Raw genomic sequence first — 26,117 nt, forward strand, 5'->3', positions numbered from 1 at the left:
CAGCAGACAATGCTCTCCATATGAAATTGTGATGTATCCAACAGACAATGGTAGCAATTTGGTTGCGTCATGAAGAAGCAATAAAACCATAAATGGTTGCTCATGCTCAGAAGTGTGCAGTCTCATCGACTGCAGAATAAGCATGTCTAGCCGTTCATCAGAAATACTGCAGAAGATGTGCAGTGAAGCTGTTTCACACAAGTCCCTGCTCTGTGCTATACCAATGCGCGCATCCTCCAAGAAATAGCTATATTTCAGTTTTCATTTGCATTGTTTTTATAATTTCAGTCATGTTGAAGACATGATTGTGCGCTAAAATGCATTACAGCTGGCAATACTAAAAGCAAAATATGTAAAACAACCACAATGCGTAATGTGAAACATGAAGTACTAAGAGCAGGTTACATGCTTTTCATTGTCTCTTTTTATTTTCCTGCAGTAAATTTTTCAACAAGAACAGTTATAGTACACCATATATAATAATCTTGATTTTTATTTTGTAATCCTGCATTGTGGAATGGAAATGATGTTTTTGCCTGACAGCCTAGGTACCTCACATGCCTGTAGAGGATCACATGACTACATTAGTGCAACCTGGTGATAACTTTATACTGTGACTGCCAAGAGTGGGCTGTTTGAAGTTTGCTTCAGGCTTTTGATACAGGTTTCTAATTTGATTGGTTTGATTTGAATGATTGAAGTCTTTATTCAGACAAGTTTGGTGTGAGGTGACAGGACAAACGGCAATTCACTTTTGCCTGACGAGTCCCTGTCACTCATTACACTGCTAACACTTCCTGTTTTCTAGAACCACACACAACATACACTCAAGGCAGACCGACGTCTTGATAACATGGTTGGCATGGTTCTCACTGTGTCAAAGGAAGTACACTGGATAGTGCACAGAGCACAGTTTTCATCTGCGGCACTTGAACATCCATCACTTTCATCACAAGTTTTGCTCTCTGGCCCCTTTCTCAACACTACAGACAATAAAAAATGAGAAGTTGGGCTTCTTCGACATCCCTAAATTGTACTTCACGATTAATTCGCAATAAACCTGTATGATTAACTGAAGAAGTAGGCAATTTATTCTTGCAGCGAAGTAGGAGAAGAAAAATTTACTTGCAGTGAATACGAAACAGAAGCATGCACTGACTAGCGCATTTCTCTAGCCACAGTTATGCAGTGAATTTCACGAGCACAATTATATTTCTTTAAAAGCACCGGCCTCCTAGCACGAAACTAGAAGATAATCAGCATCATAGGCGCGTGCTAGGTGCATGAATGAAAAAAATTGAACCTCCTCAGCAAAAAATTTCAAGTACTAAGAACTACAGTTTTTCACCGGTACTAAGGCATCTGCAGTAGCTATGGCTCGCAGTGCGCTTGTATGATTTTTCATCACGCTTTGCCCCTCCCTCGTCATAATCTACACATAAGCTGCCAAATGCCACTCGCATAGAAAGGTGTCCATCCCCCACAACGCAAACTGCCGCTTCCACGCACTGCGAGCTCCTAACGAGCTCAGGAGGAATGCAAAACGCAAACGCGAAATATTTTGCGCAATGCGGAATCAGCAGGTGATTTTATCGCCCTAGATAAGCTGGAGTAGATTTTTTAGAAATGCCAACAGTTTATAGACTTACTTCAGAGCGGAGTGAAGAAAAAAAATTCCATCTGCGACATGTGGGATCCAACCCGCGACGTGCGGATGCTCAGGACGAGAGTCGTCATACACATAAAATATCCCTCAATGCCCTCTGTGACTTTTAAAACTCATCCCTTATTTCTAAACACAAGCCCCTCAACTCTCCAATTTAGAGCCACTTCTACAGGCCCCCAGTTAAGGAACGAAGAATTATGCAGCAGATTTCTGCTCTCGCCTTACGAAATGTTCACAGTGCCGTGACACTGGTAATCTTGCACACGTGTTCATGAAAAACCGCACTCGATAACACACACTAATAGGTAGCTACGAGGTAGGTTGAAAAAAGCGCAGTTTCTAGGTTACGACCAACTTTGAACAATGAAAACTAAAAAATTATGACATGTAGCTCAATGAAATTTTGAAGAATTAACAAAATGGGTACTATCTAAAATCCTGCTAAATATGTTTGTGATTTATGGATTGGACTAGAAGTTAATAATGCGTCATTTTTTAAAACTTCGCACTTATTTATGGCACCAGTTCTAAATAACTACCCAATATAGCTCAATAACTTGCTTTTAAGGGTCTCGAGTCGCACTTCATCTAAAAGCTGCAGAAGCAGTTTTCTTTTCGGAGCAGTAGTTTTCGTAAAAATCCGGTCAAACGCAGGCAAGTCGAGCAAAAATATCGTTTCATGCCCCGTGCTCTTTTGCTCACTGCTATTACACTAACTTGAATAGGTTTTAGCGACACATACCACCGCAAAGAAGATACAATTATCTTTACAATGCGCTCAATATCATTTTTCTAGCGCAAACGGATGAGCCACACTACTCACACAAACATGATGAAAAACGGCTGCTGACCGCCGCTAGTGTGGTACCGCTGCCTTAAAGCCACACGTGGCATAACGTGCCCCCCAAACAACTAGTCACATTTTCTACCACAAACACAGCTGATTTTCTCGAAAACAAACAGCAACCAGCCGATGTCCCAACCGCGTGGCTGACGCACTTGCCATAAAGTCCATGGAACGAGCGCATCATGCAGTCAGTGCCGCCCTCGCTCTCCACTTCTGTCTCCTGTACAGAGACTACATCCAGGCCCCTTTCTGTCATTAGCCTTTTCAGTTGGTACTGCCTCCTCTTACTTCCGAGGCCGCGCACGTTCAGTGTGGCTAGCCGGAGAGGCATGAGCACAGGAGCCATTGTGAAAGCGAGGAATTGCCACAAGCAAGGCAATTACTTACCTGCCCGTCTCCTGGCCGGTTCCAGGGAAGGGTCGCCATCGACGCGCGGCAGCGATGACGCACGAAAGGTCACACATATTTCCCTTTCTTCACTGTGGCGACCTTCCATTCCTTCTTGAGTTGGTTGAGCTGCTGCTCGTCCACTGCACCCTCCGCCTTCTCCAGGCGCGCCTTTGTCGACACTGATTGGGCGTCCATGGCGTCTGTGGTGTCGGCGTTACTTTTCCTGGTATCCTGTGCCTTGACTCCTTGCTTTCTGTGCTACGCGTTGTTCCGCTGGGCAGCTGCAGCACTCCCCTGCTGTTGATGTTGGCTCCTTGTCGTCATTCGTCGCCGCCATGCAGGCCTGAATTTTTCATTCCTCATTAGGCAATGCTTCGGCTGGCGCTTTATCCTCGCCGCTTGCTGCGTGCCTTTTGCGTTGTCTTCTGAGGAAGCTGCCTTTTCAGCCTCCTCTTCGTCCATCAGGTGGTTGGTCTCCTCAGCCACCCTGATTGCCCTGGCTGCGATGGTGTACGTACGTACGCAGTTGATGTGTTCGTGTCCAAAAGCATGACACTTGCTGCACCTTGGTGTCTGACGCTCCTGGCAAATGTGGGCCTAGAGCTTGCGCCAGAGACAAGTCGGCGCCCACCATGACCAGAGCTGCACTGTCAGCGAATTTGAAAAGGTCCAGGAGGGAATCCGGGGTGACTCCATCCTTGAGGACAATTTGAGCAACATGGGTCAACTCCGCTTACTCGAACCCACTCGCATGCCATTCTTCCAAGCAAATATTGTAACCTCTCCAAACTCGCTCAGGACCTTTTGAAGGGTCTCTTCCAGCATCTAGAAATGAATCCAATGAATCTTTGCGGTTATCTCTCTATGCACCGGATCGATGATGGCGCAGTACCGTCCCTTTACCTCCACACCACCGGCTTGCACCAGCGCATCCTTGTCCTCTTGAGTGCGCAGCTTGAACAGCCACACGTGTCCCATCTGGTGCGGGCCGATCCCTGCCACAGCCTTCAAAACACCAATTTCTTCGAGCGGAGTTTGAAAATCCTCAATCCTATGCGGCCGGCCATCCATGTCGTAGTGCAGGAACACTCAGTCCTTCAGGCCATCATGTGAAGGCAGCGACAGCAGCACGAATGTGTACCTCTTGAGGGGGAGGGATACACCCGCGCACCCCGGCTGTCGCCGGTGAAAGGACATCGCTCAGAGAGAGCCATTTCACGTCCGCTCCCGTCATCCAGGGTCTCCCCAGCATGGTATGGCCTATGCAGACCCCGCCACAACAGTTCAGTGTTTGAAGTTGAATAAAGGCGAGTCTAGTGAATGCACAGACGTCTCAGAAACATATCTTCGAGATATGTACTGAGGCGTACCTGAGTGATTATGAGCATCTACATTACGGATGCACATTTCTGGTAAATTTCCTCCCTGCTTGGAGTGCAGTCGTAGCGCCATCATGTGGCACCCACTGAAACCTCTTCTCACAATGTACGGGGCTGATTCAGCAGATGGCGCTCGCATAGGTGAGATGGCGGGCATGCATGAGGAGGAAGGACGTGCAGTAAGAGAAATGCTTTCGCATTACTGAACTTAAGTGCACCCCTGGAAATTTTCTCTTTGCTCTTTCACGGGTTTGTTTTCTTACAAAGAATTGAATGCTTTCATCATCATCATCGTCATCACCAGCCAGACTGCGCCCACTGCAGGGCAAAGGCCCCATCCATGTTTCTCCAATTAACCCTGTCCTTCGCCAGTTGCGGCCACCGTATCCCCGCAGACTTCTTAATCTCATCCGCCCACCTAACTTCCTGCCGCCCCCTGCTACACTTGCCAAAAATACCACATCAGCGCCTAGGCATTTCGCAGTCATCTTCAGATTGTGGAAAGTCTGGTGGATACGTGGAATCATTGTTAATTTATTGCGTGCATTTGGACCTGTGAAATCTTTGATCTCAGATTTCTGGACTTCTTTAATTTTTTGGAACAAGCCCTTAGCCACAAAAACCACCAGGGGTTCCTTGAGTGCTCTTGACTTCCAGTATGAAAAAAAAGTGTAGTGCACGCTAGGAAACAGTACACATCGAATCACGAGTGGAGAGCACTTTGCAGTACATCACCTTGGCCAAATGGTGTAAAAACAACACCCCACGGCAAGTAGAAGCAAGTGATTTTTTAACACTGAAACTGTCAGAAACTAGAGGATGGTGCAAGAGCACACTTCAGTCAAAGAAAAATTTTTGGACCAAGATGTACGGATCCAAGAGTAAGTTGTGACAACAGCTTTGAAGTTTAAATCTTTTCTTTTTTGCAACACTTTTTTCAGAAAAGAGATTCCTAAATAGTACCGCTTACCTTAAATGTAACCGCAGTGTTAACGTCAAAGCGTCAGACTTCCAAGCTCCACTTTCTGGTTCGAACAAACTGTAAGTCTCCCGTGTCAGGCAGCCATCTGTTTTGCAGCGCTTGACTTTCTTGGAGCTTCTGTTTGCAAGATTTTCATAGTGTTTGCTAGGGAATACTTAACAACGCTTTGATTCACGAGTTTGGAATACAGCGGGTAACAGAGCTTTTGTTCATGGTTCATAACTCCTACATATGTGATCAATATTAGACTTTCTTGGAGCATGTGTTCGCAAGATTTCGTTAGAGCGTTTGCTAAATAGTACTTAACAACGCTTTGATTCACGAGCTTGGAATACAGCGGGTAACAAAGCTTTTTTCGCTCATGGTTCAAAACCCCTACATACGTAATCATTATTAGACTTTCTTGAAACATGTGTTCGCAAGATTTCGTTAGAGCGTTTGCTAAATAGTACAGTAAAACCCCGTTAATTCGGATTTCGCGGGACCGGAAGAAATGTCCGAATTAACCGAATGTCGAATTATTGAGAGGACCAGAAAAAAACACAACAAAGTGCCCCACATCAACATACCTTTATTTTTTGAAAAAATCTGTTATTGTTGACTGCCTTGTGCGGGAAACTTGCATCGCTACTACGACTTTGTGCACTTCTGCCAAATGATGCAGTGCGCACACGCTGTCTGCAGAACCTGCACATATGTCTTCTAGAACACTGAGGGCATCAACAGCCTCCATCACAGTGTGATGCGGCAGTTCATCATGCGCGTCGTCGTCATCTTCGGAACTCTGCTGCTCAGTTCCTAAGGCTTCTTCCACGATTTCACTGTCGGTGAGATGGCTGGCAACGGCAACGTTGCTGTCGATAGCGACATAATCGCAGAGCTCAACATTCGGTGGCAGAATGCTTTTGTAGTTGCTCTCTTCCTCGCGGTTGGCATCCGGTTCATCCACATCGATGGAGTCGATGCTCTGAGTGAAACCACTGTGTTTAAAGCCGTTTCTGCAGGTGCTGTATTGCGCCACACGTGCGCTAATATATGCACTGCGCTGAGAAGCGTGATATCATACTTTCTATCTGCTTCTAAACACAACAACATGCGTTCAAGCACCTGCTTGCGGTACCGGGTCTTTACATATTGAATTTGTTGAGGTATGGCGGGGTCACAGCGGAGCACCAGACAGAGACGACCAGCGTGGCAGGCTTCTAGTTCCGGACTGCCCGTGCCGGGCGTGCGCCCCGAGCACGCGCGGTCCAACTTTATTCTCTTTCTAGCGCGCGCTGTAACGCCGATCTTAGCGCCGGCGCTTTATAGCGTCGCCGGGCGCTATAAATTATTCCCTGGTCCAAGGGTTGGAGGGAAGCTGTGGTGTTAGGAGGCAGAAAGAGCAGCTCGATGTTCTCCAGCCCTGACATGTTGTTGTGTGCACTACAATTGTCGATTACAAGCAGTACCTTGCGTTTTTTCGCACAAAAGCTGCGGTCTAGTTGGCGTAGCCAGGCTTGAAATATTTCAGATGTCATCCAAGCCTTTTTGTTAGATTGCGAGTCCACAGGTAGCTGTTTTATATTCTTGAAGCACCGCGGTTTCTGTGATTTTCCAGTAACCAGCAGCGGCAGCCGCTCCGTGCCGGTCATATTCGCAGCAAGCAAAACTGTCACCCTGTCCTTACTTCGCTTGCCGCCGACGCAAGGGTCTCCTTTAAAAGCGAGTGTCTTATCTGGCAGGGCCTTGTAGAACACTGCCGTCTCATCGGCATTAAATACGTTGCAGGGCTCATAAGCAGCGAGGCGCCTTGGAAGCTCACTCCTCCAATCGTTCTCCACGCTTGCATCCACAGCACGTTTCTCGCCGCAGACACTGCGGAAGACCAAATTATGCCTCTTCTTGAAGCGGTCAAACCACCCTTTTGATGCACTGAAACCTCCAATGTCCATCATTAGGGCGTATTTTTCTGCTTGTGCACAGATGAGAGGTCTGCTCAACGGCAGCTGTGAGTTTCGCGCGTACGCAATCCATCGAAGCAGTGCTTCTTCCAGCTTCGGATGTGCTGCCGTTCGGAGTCTCTTCCGCTTGTCTGAGAACTGCTGCCCATCGTAAGCTTGCAAAATTTGAGCTTTATTCTTGACGTACGAGCTCAGCGTGCTCCTCTTCACGTTAAATCTTGCCATGATGGCTTGTCGCGGAATTCCCTCCTTGACAGCCTTCAATATTTCGACTTTCTGTGCCAAGTCCTTCGCCATATACTTCGGCCGCTTCGCTGGGGCCTCAGTAGCCATCGCAGGAGCTGAAAAACGCAGCGTTATCGAGATTGTAGCGGAGAAAAACGCTGAGCACGCACACACCTCACTCCACGGCGTTGGTCCACTGCGCATACACAAAGGGGAAAAAAAATGGCGAGACGCAGCGGCGCGGCAGGGCAACAACAACAGAAAAGAAAAAAAAACAAGAAAACCCATCCTCGGCCTTCTTGGCTGATGTCTACAGCGATGCAGATGGCGCCTCTACATTTCGGTTTAACACCAGCGCCGCTCTCGCTATCATCATCATCTCACCTCCGCTCCGCTCATTATTGGGGTTATTGGGGTTTTAACGTCCCAAAGCGACTGAGGCTATGAGGGACGCCGTAGTGAAGGGCTCCGGAAGTTTCGACAACCTGGGGTTCTTTAACGTGCACTACATCGCATAGCACATGGGCCTCTAGAATTTCGCCTTCAAGAAATTCAGCCGCCGCGGCCGGGATCGAACCCGCGTCTTTCGGGTCAGCAGCCGAGCGCCGTAACCACTGAGCCACCACGGCAGGGAAATTAAAATCTTGTATCATATATGATACACTGGGCATTATTAAGGCAGTGAAAAATAGAAGTTTAAAATGCTGCGTGGTGTACAATGAAATCAGCATCACAGTGAATGATGAATTCCGCTTTGTTTCGGAGAACTGAACACATCATCATCATCAGCCAGACTGCGCCCACTGCAGGGCAAAGGCCCCGTCCATGTCTCTCCAATTAACCCTGTCCTTTGCCAGTTGCGCCCACCGTATTCCCGCAAACTTCTTAATCTCCTCTGCCCACCTAACTTTCTGAACACAAGCCTGGCCTTATAAACCTGTAAATGGGGCCGCATACTTCCGATCTAGGATGGGGTGTCCCATGGCCTCATTTTCAGCTTATGAGGCTTCACTGGGAAATGTTGCATTGGGGAGACGATGGTCAGGCACAGAAGCACATGCAGGTAACTGAAAGCCAACTGTTTATTGGGCGATGCTGTGCACATAAAAGAAAGAGCTCTGCAGCAGTGATAGTGACTTGGTACACGTGGCAGCTCCAGCAGCTGTCAGCCACAGAAAAGGGCTTCTGCTGTAATCTCCAGGCTCCTGACCTTCAAAGGCAGCGACATTCCACGCGCCTTGACATCTTGTACCCATGTATTATTCCTCAGGAATCGGTGTGGAAACCACCACAACAGCCCTATGATGGCTCTTGCATGGTTTTGACAATTCGCATCCATGGGTGTCTTCTGACACAATGCCTACCATCCGCCTGAAGGAAGTGTTTAACGGGGCCATTGTCCCCACCGCTCATTCATGCTTTGTAGCCCGGGTCTCCCTCCCCTCCTTCCTTCACCCATGGGATCCAAACTGGCATGCACAGTGGCCCTGATGATGTGGATGAGGCCCTGTCTGAACCTTAGCTCGAGTTTGATGTTTATGCCACGTATTAGTTTGTCCTGGCCTGCACAAAGCAAAGGCCACTCACCGAGATGTGATCTATCATTGCCTTTGCCTGCTTTGTGTCATTTCTGCCACTGCCACAGGTCCCAGCTTTCTTTTTTTTTTTATCGCAGCAATCATTAAGCTGGAAAATATGTGAAACCAGATGGAACTTATTATTGTGACGAAGTGGGTGCATGCCGCCAATGGGCTTCACAGTCTCTGCTGCCACTTCTAGGGGAGGAGAGAGAAAGGACCTCCACCCAGGTGCCAGATCTTAAGCAGGACCGAGTGGCTAACCGGGATGGGCCCTTGCCTTACCAGCCGATGGAGGCACGACACAGCAGTTGAGAATAAGAGCTTACCGAATTAGATTAACTGCGAGAAACAACACTCTTATGACATCATCAATAAAAGCAGAGCATGGGCACTGGACAGATGAATGAAATTTTAGCTTTGACATACAGCATACAGTATGACAGGTGAGAGGAAACACAGTGCAGTCCACTTATAACGATCGTTATAACCGATCATGGCTATATCTGGACTGCCATAAAAATGGCTGCCAAGCATACCTTTGTAGCTCCTGACTCAAGTTCTACACTTGCACTGAAGAAGAATAATTGCAGAACGTACGATTTGTGAAACAACGCGTTTATTCATCACGTTTAACAAGCGCCTTGTGGTGTTGCGTGAACACCTTAGAAGATGGCCCGGCGAGGCCCGGCGGCAGAGCACTGGAACGGGCCACTGAAGAACACTTCTGAGTTCCGAGCGGAGCAAAAGCCGTTCCCCACAGTTTTATTCATACAGCAAACACGAACAACCAATCCCACGCCCCAACGTCATTGTTATTTGATCACATATACAAATCAGCTAAGTGGCGCTAAAAGGTCCCCCCTGAATTGGTGTGTCGACCCAAGAGGGTGCCACACAACACGCCTCAGGTGTTAGGCGCGCTAAAGTAATTTGATATGGGCACTTGCTTGTGTGGCAGTCGCAGTTTCACTATTGCAGTGTGCATCGCATCCAGCTGCTGTGCGTACACTGGCGGCAAGCCTTTCGCATGCACAAAGTCGATCAGTGATTCTATCTTACACAGCTTTGCGTAGTCATCGTTGTCGAAGGTGGGCCAGTGTCAATATCGTTGTCGCTGTCGCTGCTGCCGTCGCACAACGCCGCACTTTGCCGTGACAACACATTCTCGGCGATCGCCTCGTCGGTGACCTCCTCGCAGAACGTAGCAGCACTATCTGCACTTAGGAACTCCTTCATAGACATACCATTTCGTTCGTCGACATTTGCGGCGTGCTCCCAGAGCTCAGTAATGTCCGCAGCTTCCACCGTGTCCGTTTCCACGTCAGGAGGGGTTTCGTCCTGGCGCACAAAGCCCGCCTTCTTGAACCAGTTTCTAATGGTGGAGGCCTTAGCCGCGTACCACACGCCATAAATGAAGCGCATAGCCTTCAGCAGGTTGATCTTCAAGTCCACGGCCTGCCCTGAAATGCCAGAAACACGATCGACTGCTAAAATTAGCCACTCCAGCACGCGCCGCCAATACAATGCTTTGAAATTGGCGATCACGCCGGCATCCAACGGCTGCAGGCCTGCTGTAGTATTGGGCGGCAGGAACATCAGCTCAATTGATGTTAGCTTCGGGCTGACAGTATGAGCACTGCAGTTGACCAGCAACACAACCACTTTTCGTCATTGCCCCTTGATGATTTCGTTAAACTCGCGCAGCCATTCCGAAAAAAGGTCTTCGAGTCATCCAGGCCTTCTTATTGCTGTGATAACGAACCGGAATGTACTCGTTTTTGAAGCATGTCGGCATCTTTGATCGTCCTATCTCGAAGGGCTTGAGGCGATGACTCCCATCCATGTTTGCACACAACAACACTATCCCTCAGTTTGGAATGCTTCCCGCCGGGGCATGGATCACCTTTGAGTGCGTGGGTCTTAGACGGCAGCATTTGAAAACAAAAGTGCTGTTTCATCGCAGTTGTAGATGTCTTTTTCTGTGTAGCAGTCCAACACTGTGGGCAGTTTTGTTCGCAGCCACTCTTCCTTCGCCTCCGCATCCAACGACGCCGCTTCCCCCACCACGTTTTTGTAAACGATGCCGTGCCGGTCTTTAAATCGCTGAATCCAGCCTCCACCGGGTTCGAAGTTTTCCTTCCCCAGAAGACAAGCGAACTGCTTCGCCTTTGCGGCCAGTATTGGCCCACTGATGGGCACATTCTGAGCTCAGGTGGAAAGGAACCACTGGTTCAATGCCTCTTCAATGTCAGCATACAAAGGGTCCCTAACCCTCTTCCGATGGTTGGCATGACCACTGGCTCTAGCCTTCATGATAGCTGCGCTACCCATTTTCAAAATCGTCGATATCGTCGACTGTGCGAGCCCATGCTTCTTGACGAGCACACTCACTTTGAAGCCACTGCGAGAGTCTTCCAAAATTCGTTGTTTTGTCTCCATTGTCACGGCTTTGCGCTTGGTCGTCGCCATCTTCGACAGGCAAACAGCACTGGTCTGCGCTTGTTCTCGTACAGGCACGCGAGGGGCGACCCGCTTTGTTTTTTTTCCGCTCTCTCTTTCCCATCGTGCTCCTTCCGTAGCGTAGGCGATGCGGCCGACGCGCGGAGCAACTGGCGCCGTCTTGCGGTGCTTACGCCAACTCGCGATGCTCGCTCTCCGTGGCTTTCGTAATCGGCGCGCTCGGAAAAAATGGCGGCAGGCACGGCGAATTCGCGTTTCCGAAGTTTTCTCGTGATCTCGACTTAGTTCAAGGGAACTTTGCACCGCGAATGTCACGCTCAGCATGGAAAACAATCTCCAGAAGGCAAAATTCTGATCGTTGTATCCGATATTCGGTCTCAGACATATCGTTATATATGGTTTTTTTTCCATAGCCTCAATGCATAAGTTGATGCTCTTAAGTCATCTTGTCGTTATAACCGATATATCGTTATATGTGGTATCGTTATAAGTGGACTGCACTGTACAAGGCACTTTTGAAGGAAGGAATCCAGGATAGAGTTCTCAGATCAGAGAGTGGCGGCGGCTCAGTTGTTCAGGTGGTAGAGGTCCGCTCCGAGATGGGTGCCGTGCTGTCGATGTCGGGTCCCCGAAGTTGCTAGTCGCTGGCCAGACACTTTGCAACGAGCCGACCACCTCTTGGCTGACACTTGACATACATACACGTGGTTAGCCAGCATACCGCCGCTTCCAAGTTCTCCACCTTGTCTTCTCTCTGCCTCATTCCACAGTCCCCTGTAGCATCCCTCTCTTTCCTACCGTTCCAGGGCAGCCCGGGGCCCGGTACTCACAAATCAGAGGCTGCGACAAAATGTAAACTGTCGTGGTGAAAGGCCTTGCGCTGAGTGTTGAGGACAGAGTCCCCATCGCTGTGCGCAACCGCCACTGGTGAAACTTGCAATGGGCGCAGATTCTGTTTCACCACCCCGGCATCAGGAATGCTATTCGTAATAATATTCGACACCACAAAAACAGAAGTTGCGCACGCTTCGCCATACGCGACACAAGAATATTGCTCTGAAATCAGAACACAACCACTCTGAGAGCACAGGTGTGCGCTGGCATGGCATCCAGAAAACTGAAATAAACAAAAAGTGCCTTATGAGACATCACTTTCATTCCTTGCAAAGATTCCTGGCTTCAGTTGGTTATCACAGTGACGAATGAAGAATGTCATTGACATACCCTGTCAACTCGGGAGGAATTCTCTGGGACAGGGTACTAAACATGTTAAGCCTTTATATGACTTTCAACGGGAATGCAGACAGATGCTGTTTGGTATGTGGCATCAACTTCCAATTCCATAAACTGGACACTCGTCGCAAATGGTGGCATCACAAGTGTCGCCTGTTGTTCACAAACGTCGGTGCAAATTCCCGGAAATACTTTGTCGGCTTGTATAACCTCGTCAGGCTTTAGAAGGGATAAAAATTTGCACTCCACTGTTTTGGTTGCATGCAAGGTTCTTTCATTATAGCCCTCTGAAACAAGTTATTGCTCCATTCAGTGTGATGCAAACTACACTTTTTAAACTTTTAAAACTTTTTTTTTAACTTTTGTGTATCTGCCCTTGTAATAATAGAGCCACAGATTTCGTGCCTCCATACTTGGCAGCATTTCAGTTTGTAGCTCAGTGCAGTCTATGGTAGCCCTGCACGTATCATAGTGCTTTTTGGAGCTTGGTGGCTTGGGGCACCGCACTGCTATCATTGTGACCAACAGAGATTTGATCTTTCTTTTCTCTTTGTATGTTCACAATGTAGTAGAATCTCGATGATACGAATTCCAAGGGAGCACGCAAAATATTCGTATCATCCCGAATTCGTATGATCCAAAACAAGCCAACTTCAGTGTGAGAGTGAACACAAAAATGAACCAAACTTTATTATGGCAAACTACTTCTGGTCGAAAAAGTCCGTAGTGCTTGTCTGCACTTTTTTGCCGTTGATGTCGCGGACAAGCCCCGCATGAAATGCATAAAACCGTGCAGCGGTTTCGTTGCTCACACTGCCGGTATTTACGGCACGGCGCAGAACGTCCGGAGTGTGAAGAGTATCTGCCGTTGACGGTGGTTGATCACACTCGTCGGCGTCTTCACCATCACTGTCAGGCTTATGTTCTCCATCATCTGCTTCGCTGACCAAGTCTTCAGTAGACCTTAGCCCGCAGGTCGCGACGTTGTCGTCCGCAGTAACGAAGTCACGAGCCGAAGCTTGAGTATCCAGGCTGTCCCAACCATCAATCATCAAGTCTTCGTCTGGCTGTTGATAATCTCCCGCTGAAGCCGCATCATGTCTGTTGGCAGATCCGCACTTTCTAAAAGAGTTCGAGATTGTCTCTGCAGTTACATTATTCCACGGCATGGGTAGGAAGTGCAAAGCATCCAAGAGACTGATCTGCAAGTTGGCTTTTTTACGGTCAATTTTCGCCAGCAGACACCTCACTAGAAGTCCTTTAAAATGATGTTTTACATTTCGAATTATCTCAGCGTCCAGTGTCTACAGATGGCTGGTAGTGTTCGCTGGCATGAACCTGACTGTCACATTATTGAACATCATTTCCTTTGGGTGGGCAGAGCACTGGCCCATGAAAAGCAAAATTTTCCGGTTTCTTGATGCCATTTTGGGATTTGTCAAGAACTGGCGGAAAAAATCTGCTGTCATGCACGCCTTTAGGTTACCTTTGTAAAAGCTATAAAGTACACAACACAAGAAACGTCGATCAGTGGCACATTAAAACATACAGAACAACATATGGCTGTCAAACACTTGAAAACATATTACCGCGTCTACTAAATACTCTTTATGTCAATGACATTGACCTAAAAACCACCTCACACAGAAAGCTTTTAGAATATTTTTTATTTACAGATACTGCATTGAATCTGTGAACCGAATTGACTGTATTGCACTCTTCATTGCTTTGTTTGTCATTTTGTTTTTCTTGTGGGAAGTACCTGTCGCGATTTTTTTGCAATATTGTATTTAGTTTCAAAGTGTGCCACGGTTTTGTTGCCAAAGTTTGCAGCTGGGTGTCTATGGCCAAGTCAAGCGGTCCAAGAGGCCGCTTTTACTATGGGCACCTTGTCACCATGTATATTGTGGTGGTAAATAAATATCAAATATCAAAAGACAGGCGAGCGTTCCACCGATCGGAAACACCTCGGTTTCTTTGACTTACCGATGACGGTAAGCTGGAGCTTCTCGGATCCATCAGAATTGCAGCAAAAAGTTATTGTTCCTCTCTCCCTACTTTTCTGGCCGCCCTGGCATGCCTGAATCTCCTCTCTGGTTGAAGGTTGAAGAAGAGACCCACCTCGTCGGCATTAAATGTGTTGCGTGGCACGTACTCCGAAATCAGCGCCGGCAGCGTGTCCAGCCACTCGTCAACAGCTGCCTCGTCCACTTTTTTGCCTTCACCAGAGACAACCCAGTAGACAAGTCCACACCCCTCTTTGAACCGGTGCAGCCATCCCCCAGATGCTTGGAAATGTTCAAATCCAAGCGAAAGTACGATGCTGTCGACTTTTTCACATTTCACGGTGCTAACCCTAGCTCTTTTGCTAAGTCGACACACTTCTTCTTGGGGTTTTCATCAACCTTCTTCAGCACATCAAGCTTCTGCTTAAAAGAGAGGGCTTTACGCTTCTGCGACATGTCGGCAGCAGTGAACGCTTGTGTCCTTGTCACATTTGGGCAGTTGACGTCACAGCGAAGCACACAAAGAAGCGATGAACGGAGAACTGCGGCGGCGGCAGCCAATGGCACAGGCTTCTCGGGAGCAGGCGGCGAGATAACTTTTCAATAGACCAATGAGCTGCCAGCAAATGGGTGGCCAGGCACGTGACTCGCCTTGGCTCGTCGGATTGCTACAGGTTATGAAAGGGAGGTGGGGGTAGGGTGGCTAGCGGGGGTGGAGAGAAGAGGCAGCGGCTGCGGTGGGTACCCTCTCCCCCTCTGAGTGCCATCGGTGGCTCGGTTTGTGCGTTGTACAACATTCGTATCATCCGCGGCGGTGGAAAGGAGTCAGCGGCGGCCGCGGCAGGTCTGTTCCGCTCTTGAGACCAGCCGCACCAACCTGCTCGCATGCGCCGCTGGTTTGCGCATTCGTATCATCCGCAGCGGGTTCAGGAACTGTTCGTATCACCCTGAATTCTAATGCATTCTGTACAATGTAGTCCGTTCAAAGCATTCTTAAAATTCGTATGATCCTGAAATTCGTATCAGCCGTAATCGTATCATCAAGGTTCTACTGTAACAAATTTGAATATCCTGGATGCTGTTGTACTGTGCATTCAAAACAGTGAAGCGAGAAATGAAAAGGAAAGGCTATGCGTCCACTTCATCAAAAATAAAAGAAGGTTGTCATCAACAGAAAGTTCTTTCAGCCTTTGCATTCCGGGAGGAAGAACACTTAAAAGCAAAGGGGACCTGAAATGGCACTGCGTTGAAGGATTGCTGTGCTTCCTTATCACCGCAAAGTGCCTTGAAACCACCAAAGTATAGTTGTTTCTGCATAGTACCCACGCTTTTGTCACAGAACTCAGCATCTCATGAGGTTGCGCGTTCTTCGGTGCACATTGCCTTGTGAAGTACTTAGCAACTTGCGTTGCCATTGAATGTCATGGAGGAGCATCTAAATTCCCTGGACTGTACTCCTCTGTACTCCTCTATGCGCTTGCAATAAACGAAGATACGGCGCCTTTACCGAACATGATGTATATTCACTAAAGTACGTCAAGACAGTTGTCAAGAAACTTGCCTTTTGTGCATTTTAAAACTGCAACAACCATGATACGGGAAGAAAAAAAGTGGACCTTCAACTTGCTTTTTGCGTCAAACAAGCACAATCTAATGCTCACGCTGTTCTGTCCCCTATTGTTGCATTGGAAAGCCGTAAAACCTTGTTCCACGTGAATTTCTGTATGTATTATTGCACCCTGCAATGCAGCAATATGTCCGGAAGGTTTTATGCACCATTTGTGCTCGAGAACGATGCGCACAGCACTGCCGGAACTGTCAGAAGGCCCCGCCTTCTTGGCAGGGATGCGCACGTTGCTGTCGTTGTGCCACAGTTAGATGCGTAGCTAAAAACGAAAGTAGTAGCAGTCACTACCATACCTCAGTTGCTAGAGCATCGTGTGCAACTCGCATAAAATGTGAGTGCAGATCCCAGTGGTGGTATGTGGTTGTCTTTTACTACTGATTATCCTTTACATGATGAATGATTTGTCTACTATTTCCCATTGATCAACATCACGATTAAAAGAAATCACATAAGGCACTTGGAGCTTTCTACACATTTCATGGTACTGGAAGCCTGGTGTGCGCCCACTGCCATTGCATAGCAGTTTCATTCATAAAGTCATTTGCTAAAATGTTTCTGATTTTGTGGTTTGTGGTTCCTTAACGCGTCTCTGCAAAGGGTGTTTGAGGTTGGCTGTCATAAGCTTGCATTATGTGGAGTATAGGTTACCGAGCGTTCATGCTGCGTACAAGACCTCAAAAGTGAGCCGATCATTTACAGTATGTTTTTAAAAATTCGTGCTTCTACACCTCGGGGCGACCAGTGCCGGGCTTTTGCCTGAATTCGCACGCAACGCGTCATGCAGCGCTCGTTACGTCAGCAGCGGAGGGCTATAATTGGTTCGCCGTGCTAGCTCTTTCTGACATCGCGCAGTTACCATGGCCACGACCGGATGCTCCGCCCCCGGGGAACTCTTGCGTGCGTCGGCAGCCGGTGGAGGAGCCGAGTGGGTGGGGCCAGCAGGGAAGCGCTGTCATTTCAGTGCAAAAATGTGACGAGAGGGGAGAGAAAGGCATGAAGATGCGGAAATTCAAATTTTGACTACAGATGACTCAGCTTCCACAAAACACACGAAAAAAATTCTTGCTGGAGGATATTCGTAAAGCGGCGTCCTTTAGCGTCCTAGGCATATCTCATCTTTGTTGAGGCCCCCTTTCACAGCCCCTTTAATTGGGCATTTTCTGAGTCAAGGAGGGCACCTGATTCACCTCCCGACCTCCACTGACCAAGTACAACATTCCCATAATCGTCTTCATCTGTGTAGTCCGGTGGACAGTATGTTGTGTTCCTTGTTGCGGAGAGAACATTGTGTAGAGCACAGCATGCTGGAACAGCAAACACTGCATTCCGAGGCTGGTGGTCCAACAGGTCTGGAAGAATTCTCCACCAAGCAGTCAATATGCCAAGCCCAAGCAACCACCGATATCCATTGGCCGTCCGTTTTGGATGTTCCGGGAAGCCGACGGACGTCCACGAACAGCCAGTGGATGTCCGTTGGCCACCCTATAGGCATCCAAAGAGAAATGTTTGTCTCGCCAACGGACGATCTCGGATCTTTCTCGGATATTCGCATAAGTGGCACATGCATGCTTTTTTCGTGCCCGCGAGGCAATAAAATAGAGCAGCAATTCAAAGTACAGCGAGCATATTTTATTGTGGTTGTACATCAGCACAGGACTGAGTTACTGTAAAGTGTCTAACTCCTCTGTATGACGTAAAACTTCGAGCGCACACCCATCTTCCCACTTCCATGATGAAGCAGAAGCTAACAGCTTTCTGCAGAAAAAAAAAGAAAATAATGGTTAGTCCTCAAGCCTACGCCAAATCTCAGTAGACTGTGATAAATTTAGAAATGCTTGGCAACTTTCTTATTGGTATTTAGTTAATGAAGCCGAAAATAACACAGAGGTGAGAGACACACCAACATAGTCATCATCCTTGACACGAGAATGTATTCTATGCTTGCAAGGGGCCAAGAGCTTGGAAATTGAGCATTTCTCATGATGGCACCCGCCCTACAACACACTTCTTACATGCAGTCTCGAATTTCAGTGAAGTTCTGCCTCCTTTCCCTAGACTCGAGCAAAAACCAGTGTCAGGACTGCTGACAAAAAGATTATGCCCACGCCAGATTGCAGCAGACCATGATAACTTCATGAATGCTCGGCAACTTTGTCAGTGGTATTCATATTAATGAAGCCACAACAGCACAAAGGGAAGAGACGTAGCACAAGTCTCAATCACCTGTCGCCCACACCACAATATAGTCATACCGTAACTCCAACTCTCCCGTGAGAGAATGTTATAGATTCTGATCTATTGTCATAAAAGTAATTCCCAAGCAGTGTACATCACACTAAGCCTTCTTTCATCCGAAGTCGGTGTAGTACGGCATTCCAGCATTCCAGGAGAGCTTGAGGCGCTTGCCGCATCCTTTGAATAGCTCAAGTTACCCACCACTTTTGTCCATAGACTTAAGAAAGCTGCACATTTTAGTAACAAAGCTCAAAAGGGCCACCACGCTTCACACCAAATTGACAACAGCGCCGTACTGGGTGACTGATGGACTGGATTGGGCTGACCACAAGCTGCATTTATGATGATGATAGCGGGATTCGGCGGGAGTTTTGAATTTACGAATGGTTTCACTCCCCAGGTGAAAATTTTCAACTGGTACCAGTTGAAAATCTATCTGGTTTCAATTGAACCATATGAAAACTCGAACTGGTTTTAGTTGGGCCAGTTACAAATTAAATGGTTCCAGTTAGTAGCCACTTGGCTGGCCAGTTACAAGTGAACTGGTTTGCAGCTGGGAGCCAAATGACAAGTTCAGAGCCAACTGGTTCCAGGCAGGTTCCAGTTAAGTCAACTGGTTCCAGTTGGTTCGAACTGGAAGTGTCAAGTTATATCTTGAATTGTTGAAATGTAGTTCTGGTTAAGGATGTAGTTGGCAATGAGTCAGCTTAAATCATGGACCATGTAGGAGGATACACCTAATGAATTGGTTGGTTGGTTTATGGGGTTTAACGTCCCAAAGCGACTAAGGCTATGAGAGACGCCGTAGTGGAGGGCTCCGGAAATTTCGACCACCTGGGGTTCTTTAACGTGCACTGACATCGCACAGTACACGGGTCTCTAGAATTTCTCCTCCAAAGAAATTCCAGCTGCCGCGGCCGGGATCGGACCCGTGTCTTTCGGGTCAGCAGCCGAGCACCATAACCGCTGAGCCACCGCGGCGGCCACCTAATGAATTGACCAGCCCCAACTGTGCATTCAGTGTTATTGGGTAGTTAAAGAAATCCTAAATCATAGCCTATCTACTCGTTATCATCAGTAATTTGTATGTTGATATAGGGTGGAAGACTTGGGTATAAGTCTCTAAGTATAAGCAAGCCGAGACGGGTATAAGTTTCAGTTCAGTTCGGTCCACCTGAAAATATATCTTCCAGCGAAAAGCGAACCAGTTTTCAATAATAGTCCAATAGTTTTGAACTGCCTGGCCCCCCAAAAACAGGAAAAGAAAAAAATTCAGTAGTTCGGTCAGATTTTTAGAAGCTATAACAGTCTTAATCCGTTCCCAGTTGGGTACTAAAGCCATGCAATTAAATTTGTTGGATTTGACCCTGGACCTTGGAATAAGGTCAGAATTACACAGGCTGCCAATTCACTGTGATCACAGCAGGAGTAGAGTGTGATGTGAAGTCAGAAAAAAGTGTGAAAGTAAGCTATGAGTACCAGTGCTGATTTAAAAGCTTTAATGAAAAAAGGATTTCAGGTTATGTTTTATGGGGTTTAACTTCCCAAGATGACTGAGGCTATGAGGGACGCCATAGCGAAAGCTTCAGATAATTTTGACCACCTGGGGTTCTCTAACGTGCACTGACATCGCACAGCACACGGGCCTCTAGAATTTCGCCTCCATTGAAATGCGACCACCGTAGCTGGGCCCGTGTACTGTGCGATTTCAGTGCATGTTAGAGAACCCCAGGTGGTCGAAATTATCCCGGAGACCTCCACTACGGCGTCCCTCATAGCCTGAGTCGCTTCGGGACGTTACAACCCAATAGACCAAACCAAACCTTTCACAAGGTCAACCAGGAACAGTATCAATAAAACACGAAAAAAGAAATACATAAGACGGCATGTGGCAAGCACCTTTAGATGGATTATGATTTGGATTATACCTATAAATAATAAAAAAAAAGACCATGCATTCAAATTCAACATGGTGCAAATCAACATAGAAATGTGAATGCCATGAACACTGAACTAATTTTCACATTTTTCAGTACCATTAAATGCATACAGGCAGCAAAAAGGACCGAATATAGAAGCCAAAGCTATTATTGACACTGTGGCTCATTAGGACACAAACAAAAATAGACAGATTAAGCTAGTAGTTAATGCAATTATTTTACCTAGTGTGAACTGATCACAGAAAACCTGCACTATTAGATTCCCCTTTATAAGTTACACAAAGCTGTTTACTTCCCTTTATATCATGAGACTTTATGCACACAATAACTCTGAAAGAAAATACTCCATCTGAAACGATTCACAACATTACAAAAGAAAAATTTTCCAAGACATTGTAGCCATAAGCATGGCACCGCACATGCATTGATTTCAATCACTTTCAGCGAGCTCCACCTCTCAACCTTTGTAATGTGAGTGGTGCCAAATGAAGCAGCTGCTACACAATTTCTGAAAACTGTGAAGGCTTTTTCTGCGTCCCTGCAACCAAATGACACAATGTGTTGAATTTTTCCACATGCATTGTTCAGCAGTCTTACTGCTGTGCAGTCAGTTTTTTCTGGCCTGCTGCACTGCTCACTGTGGAATACATGGCCAGAGATGCGTACTCTGTCATACTCCACAACAGGGCCATTGATCTGGTCAGGAATCTGTTTCTCAATCAGTGTACGGAGAGAACCTTCTACCGATCTTGGCTTGCCAAGAAGGGCTACAGGTTCTTCTTTAGGCAATCCACATTTGAGGAAAGTTTGAACGCACGGGCTTGCAACTGCCTTGCAGGCATTCAGTGTGTGTGCGCCATCATCACGCGTGTCATAGTCTGAGGCACACCCTTTGCTGACGTAATAAGGCCCTTCAACCTGCCTATGCTTGCCTCAAAGCACAAAAAAGAGTGTGCCCAAAGTGGCCCCTGGAGCACAACATTTTTTGGAATGTGGAGGAGTTGGTGAACATTCGATGTCATGTCTTTCTGAGTATAGAGAAACTGCGCACCAACAAAAAACTGCACTAGGCAGTTGGTGCTCGTGGCAATGTCACTGCTTGATACGCGATCTTGAAGTAGCAGAAACGTACCCTTCACTAAAAGACTAAAGTGAGTGAGGTAGCGCTCGGGCAGTATGCAATCTAGGCATACAAGACTGAAATACAGGAGTCACTGCTGCCATTCAACTGCTTTCCAATATTTTCTCAGCTGCAGTGATCGTGGCAGACGTGGAATGCGCTGTGGCGGCTTGATGTGACACAGCCGCTCATCAATCTCTTGCCGGAGTTGTGGCGATCCAATGTAGTATGGTGCACCAACAGTGGAAAGCCACAACTCCATAACCTGGCGTGCCACACCAAGCAGCACACAATGCATGTAATCCGGGCTGAAGCTCCACACAATGTCAAATGCTGGCAAATTAATTAGTGGAGGTGGTCCCTTCACGCCACGCTTATGTCTACCATTGTCATGCGTTTTCTTCATGTCACTCATGACAGAGTCCTTGCTTCTGTTGGGAAAGGTGGTGGCAATGGTAGGGCACTTCACTGTTCCTGTTAAGCTAATTTTAATACAAATATAAGTAGAAGGCAAATATAAGTAAAGCACATGCATCTACGCTCCAGTTCTGATCTGTGTAATGCAGACCAACATATTAGCAAACTACAACACTTGCAAATCCTTTTCAACTTCCTGGAGCACTTCTTACTCCATCCAGTGATAGTAAGTTTGTCCCCAAGCAAGTGAAAACAAGAACTGAAATGCATCACATGCACAGCCCAACATGCTGTTGTGATGTGGCCTACAGAAAGAGCCAGAAGTAATGAAATAGAAGCAGAATAACTGGTATGGGCATCAGAGTTTACATCACAAAGGCAATGTGGATAATGGGAGGTGACGACAAGCTGTCACACAGCTGGAGGATGTGTGCAGCACTCGGCCTGTTACTACACGAGAGGTTCTGTTGCACTGTACAACTGTGTTCTCACCTTCAGTGGGTTTGCCTGGGTGCAAGCACCAACTGCACCCAAAGTAGCCATTATATTGCACCATGATTTGTATGAGTGCACAAGCTGGTGCATCAGCGACACATTTGAGGCAGTACACCTGCAAGATGAATCGCAGGCCATATTTGTACTTTGCAATGAACACTGATAATTAGTTCAGTTCTTTAATATTGAATGTGCAATGCTGTTTCTGTGCTTAATATAGAAAGTTTTCACTCCTCTACGATTTTATCGTCTATTAATCGCAAAGAAAGGGTATTTTAGGCATATTACACATTAAGGTGTACTTATTTATTTTATTTTGAACATACTGCAGGCTGAGCGCCCGAGCAGGAGTGGTGTATACATTTACATAAAATTCAAAAAAGCATGCAAGCACTAGTTACAAAGCACATCAACACATTGAGTAGACCAGTTGAAGCGGTTATTACTGCACATAAAACGTAAGCACGAAAAAAAAACTGACAATCAAAACCGACACCTAAGAACTGACAGGAGGCAAGATTTCGTAGCTATTAAATACTTAATTCCTGCATATCTAAAGAATGGAGGGAAGAAGCAGGCAAACTGTTCCAATCTGCAATTGTATTAGGGAAAAAGGAGAATTTGTATAGGTTAGTCCCTGCAAAGTGAGTCGTTAAAGAGAGGGCATGAGAGTGGCGTATCTGCCTATTGGTAAGAGGAACTTCGGTTGGAAATCAACGAAAAACAAAAATGGACAAGAAAATATACATTTTCCTTCACGAACTGGTAAAAACTGGTGATTCTTTTGAAAAAGAATCAAAGCATATAGGATTTTTGAGTATAATGCTGAAATTTCCTTTTTCTGGGGGCTTAGTTCTGAAACGGGTTGGCCTTAGCATCTACAACTGAAATGAAATACACTGAGCGAACGATATTACCTTCGAGTCTGGCCTTCTCAGGTCCATTTTACCCCGGTGTCGCCAAGCAGCCTCATCTGCTTTGTGAAGGCCATAAGCATCAGAGTCATATTGGGATGGGATTGGCCGTACCAAAGCGTGGGTATTGCTAGGCTTCTGCACCGCAGACTTTGGGGCAGCTCGTTAATTGCCATCTACACGGGCCAGATTGAATATTTTGAGGAGTTAAACAGCGGACATCCATCGGAACTCATTGTCAACGTTATGTCCATTGTGCTGAGGCGAAGCTCCTCTCTTTGCTTTGTGTACAACTCCCCATCTGTTATGACACATCTGAGGGCAGTGTCGCGAGGCTGAAATATCCTCTCTAAGGCGATCCTTAGTGCTCTGGCAGCTTCTTTTGATGAAAGCATAGATGAAAGCTGCTGCTCCACTGGCAAACTGACAAAAAAAAATTGCCCTTTGTGGCGAGAGCACTCCCTGAATACCTCTGGCTGCACTGCATACACGTCAGTTGGACACCTTTCCGCTTCTTTGGGTCGCCTTCGCACTCGTCCAGCAGACGCATGCAGTCCGGACAATAATAATGTAACATGAGGGTGTCCAGCAAAATCCCAGCAAACTTCTTAAAGAGAAATTTTGTGTCTGGAAGATCATCCCTCTTTAGTATGAAGCCAACAAACTTCATAAGGCTTTCTATCTGTGTCCACGTCAGCCCAGATGTGGCAGCGAAGTCCATAACTAGTGTGGCTATGTCCTCTGGCGAAAAATCGGATTAGGGGAAAGATGCGCACCCGGCAGGATCATGGTCGCTTTCCTTGTTCAGCAAGTCGGATCCTTCGCAGTCATCTTCGCTCGGAAAGTAGAACCAAGAACTGGAAGCAGATGGTGCATTTTCGGGGTCGATGCTTGGAGAAGGGTTCAGTGAGGAGGTGCTGGGAGCGTACTGTTCATCTTCAGTGGGCGCATCTGACGTGGGAGAGTTGTCGCATTCTTCTGGTGCACTTCTGCCAGCATGAGATTGCCGGTATTTCGTTGAACTCGGTAGCTTCTTGATCAATGAATGGCTACAAGTAAACCTTGCACCGCTTTGCAGCACCTTGCCTTCCCTTCAACACTGATTCAGTGATATTAGGGAATACGCACCTGTACTAGGCAGTGCTGCTCACCTCATGTTATTGGCAAACCTAGACCTTCTTGCTGCCACGAGTTCATCCTTAGAGGGCCACGGGAAAGAGTGATTCATGGGGGATGAGGCAGTCGAATGGTTTTCCGCAAATCTCCGTCAGAAGCAGGCCAAAATAATGTGGAAAACAATAGGTGTGCATATGAGCATGAACATTATCATTGCAAACATTTGTGACACTAACCAGTCATACAACAGGGCATACTAAAGAGGTATAGCAAATACTCCTTTGTTGACGACCATACACAACCGTAGATTTAGTTTCCATGGAAACATACACAACAGAACTTGTAGATGAAATTGAATATTTTGATCGCTGGATGGAATATGCCATCAAAATGTTGGTGGGGCCGATATTCTAAACACAGAGTTGAGAGTTAGGTGCTGGTGCACCTGTGAAAGATTGAAGTAAAATTCTAATGTAGATACATAAAGTGAGGCCTGTAATGTACCCCACATAGTGGCATGGCCAATGGCTGTTTTCATGGTTGGTGTCATTGGGGGCTGTCTGGTCCTAGGGTATATCAACCCGCAATGTTGTATTGCACTAACACAACTGGGTGGCTTAGAACAGTCATATCCTAAAGCACATTACACTTATTCACATTGGTTTCACATTGGTTTGAAGCATATAGACTGAAAAGAAAGGAATTTGTTGCCGATATCACTGGTTATACTCAAGTAATTTTTTATTTTGTTTTCATAGCCCAAATTTTGTTTTGTATCCCTTTGTGATCTCGGACATCAAAAACATTACAAAACATTTTTTTGTAATGCTAAGTAAACTACTCAGCATATGTAGGCCCTGCTTTCACGGGACAAGCAACAGCTGTGACTTTCCTTCCTTTTAGAAAGCTGTACCTTTTCTTCACCTGTGATGGCCTCTCCTTTGCTGGCATTCTCATTGAAATGGAGTATTGCCAGTTGTGTTCTGAAAAACCGGACAAATAAATAAGCAGCTCATCAAGTGAAAATTTTCCCCTAATCTCATTCACTACTTACCTTGCATGCATGCCCTCAGGTGAGGAGCGTACAGACTTTGGTGCGAAGCCTATCAGTACACTGTGGAAGGCCTCCAAGCTGAAGGTGTGTGTACAAGGGGCCAGTTACCTAATGTCTTTCAGGAGGTGAGGGTACTTCACAACCTCGTGTGCGGTTGTTGCTGCGTTGACAAAGCAATTTCCTGGAAAAGCCTTCTCTAAATGGCACCAAGGAGTAGTCTTATATCGTGTTTTTAGGTGGGCATAACTTCGAGAATTTTGACTTAATAACTCGTATATTCACCGATAACAACACAGTTCCTGGATGCAAGCAGCTTGGCGCTTTGACAAAGCTTTGCAATTTCAGCATGTCGCAAGCCATGCTTCATCACATGATAATGATTCCAACATAGAAAGCAAATAAATAAATACGAAGGAAGTAAATTGAGGGTTCTGCAGAAAGTATATCTTGCTTTCAAGTTACATTATTCATCATGAACTAGCCATTGC

The 26,117-nt window shown here is 46.7% G+C and overlaps 1 long non-coding RNA gene and 3 pseudogenes across 1 annotated transcript in view; 1 reads left to right on the top strand and 3 right to left on the bottom strand.

Annotated features, from left to right (window-relative positions):
- Nucleotides 1-26,117, top strand: part of LOC149367780 (uncharacterized) — a 190,015-nt gene that overhangs the window by 39,076 nt on the left and 124,822 nt on the right. The window lies entirely within an intron of this gene.
- On the bottom strand, nt 12,512-13,221 carry LOC149367783 (uncharacterized; annotated as a pseudogene).
- On the bottom strand, nt 13,407-22,606 carry LOC149367784 (uncharacterized; annotated as a pseudogene).
- Nucleotides 23,459-24,210, bottom strand: LOC149367785 (uncharacterized; annotated as a pseudogene).

The sequence above is a fragment of the Amblyomma mixtum genome, chromosome 1, assembly GCF_055824585.1.
Source record: "Amblyomma mixtum isolate Tamu chromosome 1, ASM5582458v1, whole genome shotgun sequence".
NCBI classification, from domain to species: Eukaryota; Metazoa; Arthropoda; class Arachnida; order Ixodida; family Ixodidae; genus Amblyomma; species Amblyomma mixtum.